The following is a 15,336-nucleotide window of genomic DNA, read 5'->3' as shown; positions in this document are numbered from 1 at the left end:
CATTGATGGACTGTGATTTTCCTCATACCCAGCGGGTCTGCTGGAGTGTCGGTCAAATATTTATGGCGCAGATGGACCAAACTTTCTTAAGTGTGCTAGGTCAAGACGCTGGAGAAAGATGAGCAATGATCGGGTAGCTAAAGCAACATCACATGGAATTTGGGTTAACGCTGCTAATCCTATCAGTGTGCTTAGAAGGAGGGACGTGAGCCTCTCCAACACTGACAGAGTTTCTCTTTATCAGCCGCATGACTGCTTTTCTTTAAACCTTTCTCCTTTCTTCTTTTGTATTGCGTGAAAAATTCATTTCATTACACAACGACACATGTAACTTCACAGTTGTTCTTGAATAAAAATAAAGGCACATTACCACTACTGGTGTACTGTTACTCATTTACCTTGTAGTTATGCCGGAATACAGACGTGTTACATTCAGCCATAATTCCCACTAAGCTTGTCTACAGTGAAGCTGATGCAGGTTTGGCAAGACACATATGCTACACGCTGATGATAGAGAGACAGGGCACAAGCAGCTGAATAATTCAGTGTGTTGTGGAGGGGAAATATGACGTCAGCAACACCCACCCACCACTGAAGGACAGCGCAAACACACTGAAACCACAACACAGCCTACAGTTGAAATTTCACTAGTAGTCCATTCATTCTTAATGTAACAGGGTTGAGAAACTGGTAAACCTAGCTCCTGTCTTCTTTCCCTCTTAGCTCATATCTCAGGTGCAGCGTTGTGAACTCTCCCGATCTTTCTGCTTACTTCTTGGCTTCTGGCTCAGATCCTACTGTACTTTTCTCTCTCTCCCTTTTTGGAATTTGGGATTTCTGGAGCATTTATTTTCGAAGCTTTCATGCCCTTGAAACAACAGTACACACACATACAAATGAAGACATAGTATATATCTGCAGACATTGCACATCTCAGACTTTTTTTGTGTCCAGTTTCCCCCAGTTAACAGACCTTTTTCAAACATTATAAAGGATGAGCTGATGGTAGAGCTTTAGTGCTGTATTATTTACAGTCTTAAAGGAACAGTTCACCCAAAATGAAAATTCTGTCATCATTCATTCACCCTCAAGTTGTTCCAAATCTGTCTAGATTTCATTGTTCTGATGAACACAGAGAAAGATATTTGGAAGAATGCTTGCAACCAAACAGTTCTTGGACACCATTGACTACCATAGGGAAAATTGCTTTATACAGTACATTTCTTTGTTCTGTTGAACACAAAAGAAGATATTTTGAAGAATGTAGGAAAGCAAACCGTTCTAACCGTCATTTTTCTTACTATGGTAGTCAATGGTGGGCAAGAATTGTTTGGATACAAGCATTCTTTCTAAATTTCTCTGTGTTAAACAGAACAATGAAATTTATACAGATTTGGAGAGTGAGTAAATGATGACAGATTTTTTATTTTAGCGTGAACTGTCCCTTGACAGTTGAATCCTAAACGGTTAGTAACAGATCTCAGTGGAGTTTGAAATAAAAGCTTTATTACTTCTGATTCAAAATTACAATTATGAAATAATAGTTGATTATACTTAACCATTTAGATTGCTCTTGCTTATGAAAAAGAAAGCGTTAAAAAAAACATAATACATGAAGCATTAAAATACATAAGCCATTAAAGTCTGTAAAATATTTTTTCTTTTGTCATTTTATGAACAGATAAAAGTGAATGAGAACGGATTATATTCTGCAACACAAAACAAAACAAGCGTACGTGACTACTGAAAAGAAAAGCAAGTAAGAAAAAGACAAAGAAACTAGATAAACCAAATTGATGAAGAAAAGCACTTGTGTACCACCAAACAGTCCCGACGCTAAGTAATGACATCAGTTGATCCACTCAAATTCTAATCAAACACCACATTCGATGTGTAACAGCCGTTATGAAAACAGCCCCATCCGGCCACTGTGCAAAGCAAGCAGACTCCAGCTATGCATTTCAATGACCTCATTAGATAAATATAATTAAAAGGGAGCTTTGTGAAGCAATGGAGCAGAGAATCCAAATTAAGATGCTTAATTTCGTCCTCATTGTATTACTGCTGTTAATAGAGAAGAGAAAGTTGTTTTTTATTTTGCTCGACTTTATTTGTTTACCATGAAAGTGAAATGGGGCCGGGGTAACAGCAGTGTGTCATAAACCAACCAGTGGAGCCAATTGGACCTCTGAAGCATAAAATGTACTCTTTTAAACACGGAGAGAGAGAAAAAAGAATCTAATATGAAGATGGAAATAAAAATAAATTGAGTGAAACTCACTGCTGGTGACAGGTAATGTAGAAAAATGTATTTAGCAAAAAGTTACTAAAACAGTGCTATTTATTTTATCACAGCATGCTGCGAATGCATTCACTCCTTGCTGCGTATGTATCGATCTGACAGCACACACACGTACACGGCATACACGGAATGAAACGAACGTGGGGTTTGTCCTCAACCGGTTGCCGCATCCTATAACCTTCACTAGGAACTATTTATTAGGTCCTAGATGACTAGCAAAGTCATTAGCACTTTACCACAGGGATGGGAAATTAGCATTTTAATTGTTTGCTCGGTGTGCATTTCCATGGTCACGGTGCAAATAGATTTTGTGCTTGTAGATCTCAACCCGCTTCTATTCCAATCAACGTAGCCCCTTTTAAGAAGTGATTACATGAGCGTCACAAAATATCAGAGGGCTCAGGCTTCACCTTCAGGCCGTTAGAGAACAGGAACGGGAAGGCTCGTGTCGAGCGCTCGATGCGGCAGAGAGGAACTGAATTCAATGAGAACGGCTTTGCCAGATGAAAACAATATCATGCATATCCTGCAGGCTCGCTCGCAGAGCGCTATTAAGATAAAACGCACCGTGTCTAATTCTGTTGAGGAGGTATAATTAATGACTCCGCCGCATATCGGAGGGAATGTGTGTGCGCTGACCAAATAGCTAGCTTGAGAGAGACTGACACTCAGCAAGCGACTGCCCACTCAACATTCCACAGTGGTAGAGCTGCAGTTTACTGCAGTTGAGTATTGACCTTGGATGTGATACTTCATTCTGTATGTTTCCTGACATGTCATTTACCATCAGGATCAATAAATGGAAGCATTAATTATCAACAACGGACATTGAGTACTGATGTGGATGTCATACACTCAGGTCTGACATTGTATATAGCATGTAAATATATACATAGGGTAAATATTGCTGTATATATAGTTCATGGTCGTGGATATAATGTGACATGTTGTTTAAATGTCAAAAATGTAAAGCATTCTGTCAGGGTCCTGAGTTTTCGTGTCTTGTGGACAGGGTCGTGACAGTACCATGTCTTGTGTGTTTCGTCTAGTGTGGAGACACGTGGCGGTTTGTTGTGACATTTCGCCGCGTGTCCTCCTGTCTTTTGTTTAACTCCGCCCCCTTTCTCCATTAGTGTTTCATCTCCCTCACCTGTCCCAATCATCTTCCTGCAAGTTTCCTTTTAATGTTAAGTCTTGTCACCAGCTCGTCACTATCCCTGTCCTATTATCCTTCGTTAGTTTTCCCTTTTATAAGTCCCGTGTATTCCCAGTCCTGTGTCCTTGCATTGTATTTGCTGTGTTTGATCATGCCGTCCACATCCCGTTCGTGTCTTCCGTCAAAGACTGTTCCTGTTAGGACTTTCCCTTTCTGTGTTTTGTTTTATTATTAAGTAGCCATGTTTGCCCCCATTGTGGGTTTTGTTTTGTTCTTTTTATTAAAAGTTTATTATTTAACCCTTCACCTGCCTGCGCTTGGGTTCTGTCTCCCCATATCGTGACACATTCATTGAGCAAGTAAACATTGATTAAAAAAAGAATCCAAGATTTACTTTACTTTTTACTGTAACATGGTAGAGCATTATGTCTGCACTAGAGAAACAAACGGTCAACACAGCTCACGATGCGATGCACGATACCGATCTCAAGATACGATCTATTCACAATTTATTTTTACAAAATGAGTTGAGACAAATTAGAAATGAACAACTGCCCTTTTATTATTTCTCAAATGCTGCACATTTCTTCGTAAAATAAAAATAAATTTTATGTCAAATAACAAAACTAAACTGCAATTTTAAAACCAAATTAAAAAGGAACAGTACAAAAGTCTCTTTAATACAAACAAACCGAGACTTTGTTTGTGCTTTTCTTGGGTTTTCTTTTACATTTAAGAAATTGTCATGGTTCTGCCTCTTTCTTTGTTGGTCTTGTGGCAGAACCAGGGGCGGACTTACCATTAGGCAAAGGTAGGCAATCGCCTGGGGCCCCGAACTGGGGGCCCCCAAAAGGAAGGGGTGGACTTAACCAATAAGCCATGTCAGCAGCCACTTAGAGCCCCAAGTAATCAAAATAGTCGGGATATCCCTGTTAACGTTTTACGTTATTACATCTGTACGAAGGCACTCCCCCCATTATAGATTAGAGTGGACCATTCCATTAGCACTGTATATGTGCGAGACGAGTTCGATACCAGCTAGAGAAAGTTAACGCAGCGGCGGAATTAGTAGAACTGCCCACAGCGAGAGTGTCATTGGCAAAACTAAGTAAAAGTCGCAGGGAAATAAAACAACAAAGAACGCAGCTACACCAGCGGACAGGAAAAAAGACGATTTACAAAAGATTGTTGCCAAAGTCTCTGCTTTTTCCCCACACAAACTCCACCGCTGCTCCTACAGCAGTAGCGCCTCTCTCTCCCGCCAGACACAGCACTCTCCCGGCTACGAGCAATGATAATGTGCCGGTGAGTATTTCTCCATGAACACCGACAACAGTTATAATGACTGACGACCAAAAAATCTGTCAAACAAAGAGCACCGTGTGCTTGGTAGGAGAGGGCGGCCAGTTCAAAGGTAGAAAGTTTGTTTGACCGCTGCGCAGATCGATGGGCACATAAAGACATAATATAATAACGTCAGTGCAGTGCTAACGATTCATACTGTACGCACTAGTACAGAAATTTAGTCACATTTAAATGCATGAAAGGTCGTTACCCACAAAAAACACAGAGAGAGGACACACTTTGTATATAGTAATCCCAGATCACGGTTTTCCTCAATCAAATTTCGTGCCGCCTTAGACTCTCGTCAAAAATATGTCGAGTGTCTTCACAAAAAACACTGAGTGCATTATTAAACAGATTGTCATTTGTAACTGCAGTTACACCACAATGGAGGTGCTGTTTCGTTACCAGCAGTGAGACGCTGAAGAGTTCAGTAAAAGAGTTATATTAGGAGCTGTATTAGCTGTGTTTCACGGCTGATCAGGAGTTTTACGTTCAATTTACATTTTCTTGAACTTCTTGAAAAGATTTCCTAAATTAACTTGCTGTACATGTCATGGTTCTGCCCCACCTTGTCTTGCTTCTCTTGACCTAGTGGCAGAACCATGATAGAACCTCTTGTTTTATGTGGAGAGTGACGTTTTGTCCCTGTTGGTCTTCCACTCTCCGGTGTGGCGTCTCTGTTCCCGCCCTTTCGTCTCCTCGTTATTGTTTGTTAATTAGTTCATGCCCCGCACATGCTTCCTCTTGATTTGTCCCCTTTATAATGCCCTTGTGTCTTCTGTCTCGTGCTGGATCATTGTTCTGTTGCGTCGTGTTTGTCTTTGTGGTGAGTTCTTGTTGTGTAGTTAGTTTAGTTTACAGTGTTCATGTCAAATGTTATTATTTTCAGTCTAGTTAGTTCCTGTCCGTGTTGCTGTTTGGTTATGTTCCCCCACGTGGGTCCTTGTTTTGTATTTTTAGTTATTATTAAAGTTTGTGTTAACCCCTTACCCGCTGTCTGCATTTGGGTCCTCTGTCCTTGTCTCTGTGTCTCACCCTGAGAACCGTGACAGTACATCATTATAATGTTTTTAGCTGTGAAGTTGGCTCGTTGAATCAGCGTTATTCTGTACACAGCGAGTTCGCCAGTATGAACGCACATTGCGATCAGAACGACTCGCAAACAAATGACTCCTTTGAACCAATTCGTTTACACAGAATGTAAGAGATCAGTGAATCGTTCAAAGCTCAGTGAACTACAAGAGAACGTAGGGTGTGAATGAGCTTTGCTCATTTAGTTAGACTGGTTACTTATGGGCTAAAAAGTCTTATAAAAAAGGCTTATGTTAAAATTTTCAACTTTTCTGTTTGTTTGAATAAATTTAATGCTTTATATAACTTTAGTTTTCATTTCATCAATTTGTTTTAGAACTTCAATATAAGTGTTTTGTTAAGACACTTTTCCCATGTTTTTCATTTGGGAATTCATTATTATATATTTTTTAATTAGTCAGTATCTGTGTTTATTAAGCTTAGTTTTCCCCTGTCACTTTGACTGGGGGTGAAAAGTTGTGTGCTTTGAGGAGGAAGAAAAATAAGGGTTGCAGTAAAGTAAAATGGTGCATAGCTGGGGCCCCCATACATGGATCTGCCCCTGGGCAGAACCATGGCAGAGCCTCTTGTTTTGTGTTGAGAGAAACATATTATTGTCGGTCACAACATAATATGCATTCTCTCCGGTTTCGTTCTCTCATTTAGCTTCCCTTCAGTGTTTCTGTCACGGTCCTGCCCTCTTGTTTCTGAATTTCTAGTCGTGTGGCAGGATTGGGACAGAGCCCTTAGGTTTTATGTGAGAAAGCCATGAGTTGTTTATGTTTTGACATCTCATGTACTTTCTCGTGTCTTGTCATTGGCCCCGCCCCTCTCGTTTCATGTATTGCTTCCCTGCCGTGTCTGATGTTTCCCACCTGCCCTGTGTCATCATTATCCCTCGTTTGTCTAGCCCTATTTAATGCCCTCTTGTTTCTTTGTCCTGTGCTCGTGTATTGTATATGGTGTCTTGCTGCGTTCCATGCCTTCCTGCTTCCCATGCCAGTGTCCTTTGTGTATTCCGTCATTCTGTCTAGTAAGTGTTCAGTTTCGTTTTTGTCTAGTGTTTGGTTAGTCTAGTGTTTAGTCAGTCTTCGTTTTTGTTTACCTGTGTTTTTGCTTTACCCCCTCATGGGTTCTTGTTTTGTGTTTATTGTTTAAATAAATTCTCGGTTAACAAAAAAACAAGACTTATTTAAACAAAACAAAAAACCCACGATGGGGTAACAAGGACAGGACTAAATAACAAAACAAAACACTTCCCACGAGGAGGCAAAAAATAAACTAAATACAAACAACGTCACAAACGTCTTACAAGGCAAGGCAAGGGTAGGTTTAGGTAAGGAAAGGCAAACGCATGGCACGATGAACAAGTAAGGTAACAATACAAAACGAACGAGCACAGGACAATAGACACGAGGGCATTTTAAAGGAGAACTAACAAGGGTTTAAAGGAGAACTAACAAGGGAGATAACAATGGGACAGGTGTTGGTAATGAAACTGTCAGGGTTTGACAAGGGAGAGAACCCAAATGCAGGCAGGTAGAGGTGAAGGGGTTAACCCCTTAACCGCTGCCTGCAATTGGGTTCTTCTCCTGCTGATCCTGACAGAAATATCAGCATATCCACATTTTCCAAGTTTGCAGTTAACACAGCAGCCACTGCTGTTCAAAACATGCATTGCGATTCTTATAACATTCAACCGACTTGAATCGTCACATATTATAATCGATTTTCAAACAGCTCGCGGTGAATCGTTACATCCCTAGAGATGCACCAATACTAATTTCTCCACTGATACGATGGCCGATTATTCATAGTGATATCTGCCGATACCGATTCTGAAGATTAAATAAATATTTCTTAACTTTCTGAATGGTAATACTTCATATAATGACTAATATTCAACATCAAACTGGTGATGTTTCTTAACATTTTCTATACCGTGCACAAATTCATTGCATTTTCCTGTCCTATTTTGTTTGACAGGATATGTTTTGATCAGCCCTGATCATCGACTGTTTTTAATCTATCAGCCGATAGTGTGAAAAATGTGATTTTATCGACCGGTACCAATTATTTGCCAATATATCGATGCATCTCTAGTCTGCACCACAAAGGGTTTGATCCCTGGTAACAAAAATGTTAATAAAATTTGAAAAAAAGCTGAAAAAGCATCTGCAAACTCTGTAAAAATGTAAACAAGTTGAGCCTTGCAGCATGTTTTTTTCCAATACCATTCACCCTCTTCCCAGCATGCACTGGGCCCTAATTAATTGGTTGCACTGTTTGATGTACAACTTGTCCAGTTGTTTACACTGTTGCTGTTTTGTTTATTAATCTGTCTGGAGTTTGTTTCTCTATTTCCAATAAACTGATCAATGTTTTACAATGTCAACATTTCATTTTTCAGTGTTGCTCAGTGGCCTGTATTTTCAAATAGGAACCAAATACATTTAGCATGGAGAGAGACACAATTGTATTCTCTTCATCAGACTGGTGGGCTGTATCCATCGATACAAGTCTGTGTGTTTGGTGCGAGCAGCAGTAGTTATAAGTCCGAACTGGGTATGAGATCCATCATTTAGCCAGTATGAGACAATAAGTACAACAGATTCTCTAGCTGCCAGTCTAGTCAAGTTAACTTCTGATCTGGACGAAAAGGCTTTAAACCGTGAGGGTCTGATTATTTATAGGTCAGTACTGGTAAAGCTTCATGGGATTTCTTTGTAACTGTGACACAGAGAAGCAGCAGAGATAAGTAAGATAAACGGTTGAAAAAAGGACAATGGAGCTCTAATGTGCGTCATGAGATGCTACACAGTGATTTTCTTCATAGCCTCCGGTCACGAGTTACAAAAATGGCTCTTTAATTAAAATCAGATAGATTCTCTGATGAACTGCCTCTCGGCTACAATTCTGCCACAGAACCTGCTGTCCGCATTGACCTGTCCAGTTACGTATGACGTTTGACTCTATTTAATGACACTTGAACCTAGGGCATCCATTTATTTCAGGCTAGGATTTATCTCATGTGTGTCTAAAGCCTGCTAGTTTTCCTTGAAGGGGTTACGTAAATTTGACGTACTTTGTGATTTTAATCGTGCCCAAATTGAGCATGTCTGCGTGACGGAACAATGTTTTTTTTGGCCCACTATTTTTGGCTCACTTGGAGGTGCTCTGAGAAATCTAATCCTATTTGGATAAGAACATCTGTGGGTATATTATTTTTCACCTGGGCTCTCGTGCACATTTGTGGTGCAAATTTATTATAGATTTGGATCTTTTAGCCAACTTTTTGGGTAATCCCATTCTGGGTAGTCCTATCCGAGGCAAAAAATAAAATAAATCTTAAAGGGGCATCTGATCACAGACAGCTTAGGGTGGCCACTGTATCAGCATCATCCACAATTATTTATATTTATTTATAAATCAATTTTAATCTTTTACATTTTATTTTTTGTATTTAATTTTTATATTTAATTTTCCTGATATATAATTTTCATATTAAGATTTAAAAATAAAATAAATAAAAAGTGTTTACATCTTGCAAAGTGGTCTATATATTTAATATATAATTGAACTTTCTATATAGAAACTTAATATCACACTGAAGTTAGGTTCCGTGTAACAAATCACAGATGTCATATATTAACAAATGTAACCAAAACATACTTTTTGAAACTAATCCTATCCGAATCACTTAAAGGATTAGTTCAGCCAAAACTGAAAGATCAGTCATCATTTATGCACCCCTCCTCTCATTCCAAACCCTTTCGACTGACTTCCATGAAACACAAAAGTACAACTTATTGTAAAATTTCAGTCTGCTCTTCACACAAAGCTTCACATGGCTTTAATAGACGTGTAATATAACACAAGATTCATACGGTCAAATGGATAATCTCAGCCACTCAATCCACCCAACACACTTCACACGTATAAAATGCTTCACTCTGACATAGCCCTGGCACGGTTCAATGATGACTCGACGTTTAAATGAGAACTGACTGAACAATATGAAAAGCACATTGGTGGGAAAGGCTTGCGGGAGTTGTGTGGTTTTGGCTGTCTAAATTGAGGAGGAACACTGAAAAATGAAGGATGTTTTTCAGGGTGACAGCAGTACGGTTTGAATGCTACAGTACAGCATTTGGATTCCCCCTGAATAATGGACAAGGGGATTGCTTATTTTGTGCTACCAGAGTCCATGGCTTTGTGGCCGGGCCATTTCACCGCAGGTCTCGGTTAGGTCAGGAAGATAGGAGGATTACGCTGAGAGGCCACCATTCCATTACTGCGCTGGACAATAGTATCTAAATAATCATGGATAGCCAGATATATGGGCAATATCAAGAGGCCGAGATGAGTACGACAGAGTTGACCCCACACAACGGATTACTTGAGGGAAGCATTCGGCCAGAAATGAATTACACAACACGGGCAACTTGCTACACGGCCTTACGGGCTAGAGTAAAAGTGACAATCAAAAACAAAATGTAAAGGCGTTCTACATATTTTAAAGACTTGTTAGAGTCCAGCAAAATTTGAATGACATAAAATAAGTATATGAATCCGCTTGGTGCTGTCCAGTGTCTCGCGCAACTTTTACCCTGGAGAGCTAGAAAGATGCGGATTCGAAAAACATTAATATTTGTGATATAAATATTTATATGAAATGCGTTAGGTTGCACGAGGAAAGTCCAGTCTAGGACCTGCCCTGCAAGGTTTGTGTACGGTTGTTTAATGAGAGAAATGAAACATACTTTAAGAATCCCCACTGTACAGCAGCGGAGGACTGTATTCTGTTCATTCATGGAGCCGGGGGACAACCGAAGACGTAACTTGAACACGCTAACTGATGAGGGGCGTTTCATACCGCCCACATGTGAATAACTAGTTTTCAGGTTGTTTATTCATTTTTTATCCGTGAAGTTGAAAACGAAAAATCAAGTCGAATTCACGAAAATGGCACCGTTTTCTCACTCCCGTTTGTTCAAGTTCAAACTGAAAAACAAATCACCAAAAGATACACGGACCCAACACCAAGAGTGGAGCGCTGTCGCGTTGCGTTTTTCCACGTCCCACAGCTAGAAGCTGTCTATCTACACTTAAGGCTTCAATGCAACTGTTTCAAATCATGCTTAAGTGGTTTAAAAGCCTTTACATCAATAAGAGCGTGATTATATAATGTAACGCTAGACAAAGAATGACAAAACAAACGGATGCTGCGTTAATTGCGTAAAATATTTTTACGTGTCAATCTATAAAAAATGTATCGCATGCGTTAACGCGTTAACATTGGTAGCCCTAGTATTTACAAAACGTGCTCTGTAGAGCAGTTTGTCTGTTTAGGGCTACTGTAGAAACAACATGGCGAATTCCATGTAAGAGGACCCATGGTGAGATAGAAATAGCTCATTCTTAAGTAATAAAAACATAACTTCGCTTATTATGTACGGTCTTTATACACCTCTGAAGACATGTTTATGTACTGTATATTATATTGCATTTCTGTCAATACATACTCCAAAAAATTACACGCAGCACCTTTAAGTAAAAAATGCAAAAAGTACCTCCACTAAGTGCCATTCAATACCTCCATTCTACAAATGCTATCTCTGCAAACATATATTCACAAGAAACAGCTTTGGTCTCAAGACAGCCGTGTTCTTATCCCTCTCTTGCTCAAGTGAAAATCTCTTCTTGAGGGAGTTGTGCATGAATCGTGATGACTTTATTTTCAATACTGACAGACAGCTGTGGGGCGACTGCACGAGCAGCCGCTGGTCACACCTGCATTACGCTGCCTAAATGTTTGCGGCCTGTCTTCTAGCCTTGTTTGCCAAAGCAGAGAGCTCATGCTGACACTAATAATTACACAGTATGAAAAAGCCATCCCAGGCACACATTCCAATCCCTCCAGAGGATCAGTCATATGCTTGACTTTGCGCTACAGCAGCTTTTTATTACGGTTACACAGCTGTGCTGGATAACAGCTAGGATACCTGGGCTGTCACATTTCCTTTTGATGAAGATTTTCATGGTGTAGAAAAAACTACAGCAGTGGGGTGAATGGATAGATCATTTACATAAATGGCTAAGAGATATGTTTTCAAAAGACTACGCTAGTTCAATACTTTTTGTTCTTTTTTAACCCGGGGTTGGTGTGACCAGAAGCACTTTTTTATGCTGCTGTTGTTTTTAAGAGGGTGCACCAATAGCAGTCCATGCCCATTTGGTGCTATCGGCATGATAAGATACAACAAAAGACAACACACACACACAACTACATACTGTATGATAAAAACAAAATGAAAATAGAATAATTAAAACCAAATATTAAAGAAGCTGCTCACAACTTAAAATCAACAACAGAATCACATCAATAATGAACTGTCACATCCATAACGGTCCACATTCCTCATAAATGAGCACATGAAAATTAACATAAAATAACTATTTTAGGGTCTATAAAGAGCCATCCTTTCACCATTTGTTGGGTATGATTGCTTTTGGTTTGTACATTTTAATTCACAGAAATCCTACAAAGTATGTTGTCCCTTAAAAATGTGCATCCTCTTTTGTCACATCCGCATGAATTTTTAAATCTGTTAAAATAGAAAATTTGTCCATAGACTGATATTTTTCTGATGTCTGGACTCTATCATCAGAGATTTAGTAAAATATAAACAGATGATTCCTTATATTTCAAGTTTTGAAATCAAAATGTCACATCCATAACGTAGGAATCATTTGTGAACGTTTTTTATACTGTATATATATATATATACCTGTATATATATATACTGTATATATAACATTACTCATCCAATATTTTGTAGATCAAAATGCTAAAACTGTTGAGATTTATGAACTAATCAGGGTGGACCACGTAGGCTATATATTGTTGGTTTGGTTGCCTGTGTGCACCAATTATGAAACCTACGGTAAGGTACGTAACCTAAGTCGCTAAAGATAAAAGCATCTGCTAAAGATGCAGTGATCAACAGATCACTGGAGCTGTGCAAAGTCCCTTCCTGCTTCAAAGCTCCACCATTATTCCCATTATTCCCTAAGAAATCCAAAAGCACAGGACTCAATGATTACAGACCTGTTGCCTTAACATCTGTGGCCATGAAGTCATTTGAAAGACTGGTGTTGGTTTACCTGAAAGACATCACTGGACCTTTACTGGACCCCTGCAGTTTGCTTAATGAGCAAAAAGGTCTGTGGATGATGCAGTCAACATGGGTCTGCATTGTACCCTACAACATCTGGACAGACCAGGGATATATGCAAGGATCCTGTTTGTGGACTTCAGATCAGCCTTTAAGACCATCGTCCCAACACTCCTCCAGACCAAACTCTGTCAATGGATCACCAGCTTTCTGCCAGACAGGCAACAGCTAGTTAGAATTGGTAAATTCACATCCAACAGCCGTACCATCAGCACTGGTGCCCCCCAGGGATGTGTGCTCTCCCCACTCCTCTTCTCCCTGTACACCAACGACTGCACCTCTACTGACCCCTCTGTCAAGCTCCTGAAGTTTGCAGACGACACTACAGTTATTGGCCTCATCAAGGACAGTGACGAGTCTGCTTACAGAAGTGAGGTTGAGCAGCTGGCTGTCTGGTGCAGTCATAACAACCTGGAGCTAAACACCTTAAAAACAGTGGAGATGATAGTGGACTTTAGGAGAAACCCCCTGGCACTCCCCCCACTCACCATCATGAACAGCACTGTGGCCGCAGTAAAGTAATTCAGGTTCCTGGGCACCACCATCTCACAGGACAAGAAGTTGAACATTCACATTGACTCTATTGTCAAAAAGACCCAGCAGAGGCTGTACTTCCTTCGCCAGCTGAGGAAGTTCACCTGCCACAGGAGCTGCGCTTACAGTTCTTCTCAGCTGTCATTGAATCCGTCCTCTGCACTTCCATAACTGTCTGGTCCTGCAAAAACTGACCTCCGAAGACTACAACAGATAATCCGGACTGCTGAGCGAATCACTGGCACAACCCTCCCCACTCTCCAAGAACTGTACTCATCCAGAGTGAGTAAAAGAGCTCGCAAAATCACTCTGGACCCCTCACACCCAGCACACATTCTCTTTGAACTGCTGCCGTCTGGTCGGCGCTACAGAGCACTGAGCACCAAAACAGCCAGACATAGGAAAAGTTTCTTCCCTCAGGCCATCTACCTTAAATGTTCTTTGAAACACTGTGTAATAAAAACATGTGTATATATATACAGTATCATTTGTATATAGCACATCTGTACATACAATATATTGCCTATTGTCCTTTTATCTAATATTGTCATTTTTGTCAAATGTGTATTGTCTCTCACATATTTATTTTTACTTTTACTTTTTGTTACCTGTGCCTTGTATGTGCACTGGAAGCTTCTGTCACTAAGACAAATTCCTTGTGTGTCCAAGCACCAGTGTTGGGCAGTAACGTGTTACTGTAGTTTGATTACTTTTTTGGTAACGGAGTAATTTATAATTCCTAAAAATTTTAAATAAAAATACCTGGTCTTGGTAATTTTATAATTCCTAAAATAGTAATTAGATTATAGTTCCAAGCCCAGGTAACTATACGTTACAGCTGCATTACATCGTTGCCGTTGTATCGTTTTATCATTTAAATTGTAAAAAGCGAAATAGCGTAGAGTAGAGTAGAGTATGCACTTCCCAATAAAGTTTAGTCTTGAGAAGGCTAAAGAGGTTATTTTGTGTTTTTGAGGGGTGGGGGTAGTAATGTAACGAGTAGTGTAACTAATTACTTTTGAAATAAAGTAATCAGACCAGTAACTTGATACATTTAAAAGGAATAATAGGAATAATAAGTAATCAGTAATTTAATTACATTTCCAGAGTAACTTGCCCAACACTGCCAAGCACACTTGGCAATAAAGCTCTTTCTGATTCTGATTCTGAAATGTCTTTAAAAAATCACAGCACTGGTAGGAGGATCCAGTTGTGTTGCATCTCCATAGCCCTGCAGTTATCTTGCTCAGCACACTGAACACTGATTAGAGGAATGAGAGTTGTCGCTATCAGACTGAGCACAGCACTTCACTGTTGACCATTCAACGAGTTTTGACCATCCCATGAGTCAAACTCTGTTGATTTGATAGTGCGTTAAATTAGGCAGCAGACAAGCACATCATCAACTATCTCTACTACAAATGCAGTCAGTATGAAGGGCAGAGATGTGATTGTCAGTGTAGTGAGGGGTGGAGATGGAGAGGGGCAGGGCCATAAGTATGACGGACAGCAGAGGTGAAGAGAAGCGCGCCGGGCTCACTAAAAAGAATTACACTTTATCTTTCATGGATAAGTTAAAGCCAGTGCAGACAGCAGAATTCTTGCCTCAGTCTCACTCTCTCTAAATCTCTGATCCCTTATATTATTCTCTCCCTTTTCTCTTATACTGTATACTGTCTTATCCTGTC

At 39.9% G+C, this 15,336-nt stretch overlaps 1 protein-coding gene across 1 annotated transcript in view; it reads right to left on the bottom strand.

The window, feature by feature from the left end:
• grin2aa (glutamate receptor, ionotropic, N-methyl D-aspartate 2A, a) overlaps positions 1 to 15,336 on the bottom strand; it is a 132,288-nt gene that overhangs the window by 27,703 nt on the left and 89,249 nt on the right. The gene's annotated exons all lie outside the window — the stretch shown is intronic.

This window comes from Triplophysa rosa, linkage group LG11 (genome assembly GCF_024868665.1).
Source record: "Triplophysa rosa linkage group LG11, Trosa_1v2, whole genome shotgun sequence".
Taxonomy (NCBI): Eukaryota; Metazoa; Chordata; class Actinopteri; order Cypriniformes; family Nemacheilidae; genus Triplophysa; species Triplophysa rosa.
Note: the sequence above shows the minus strand (reverse complement) of the source record. Positions and strands in the feature narration are given on the sequence as shown.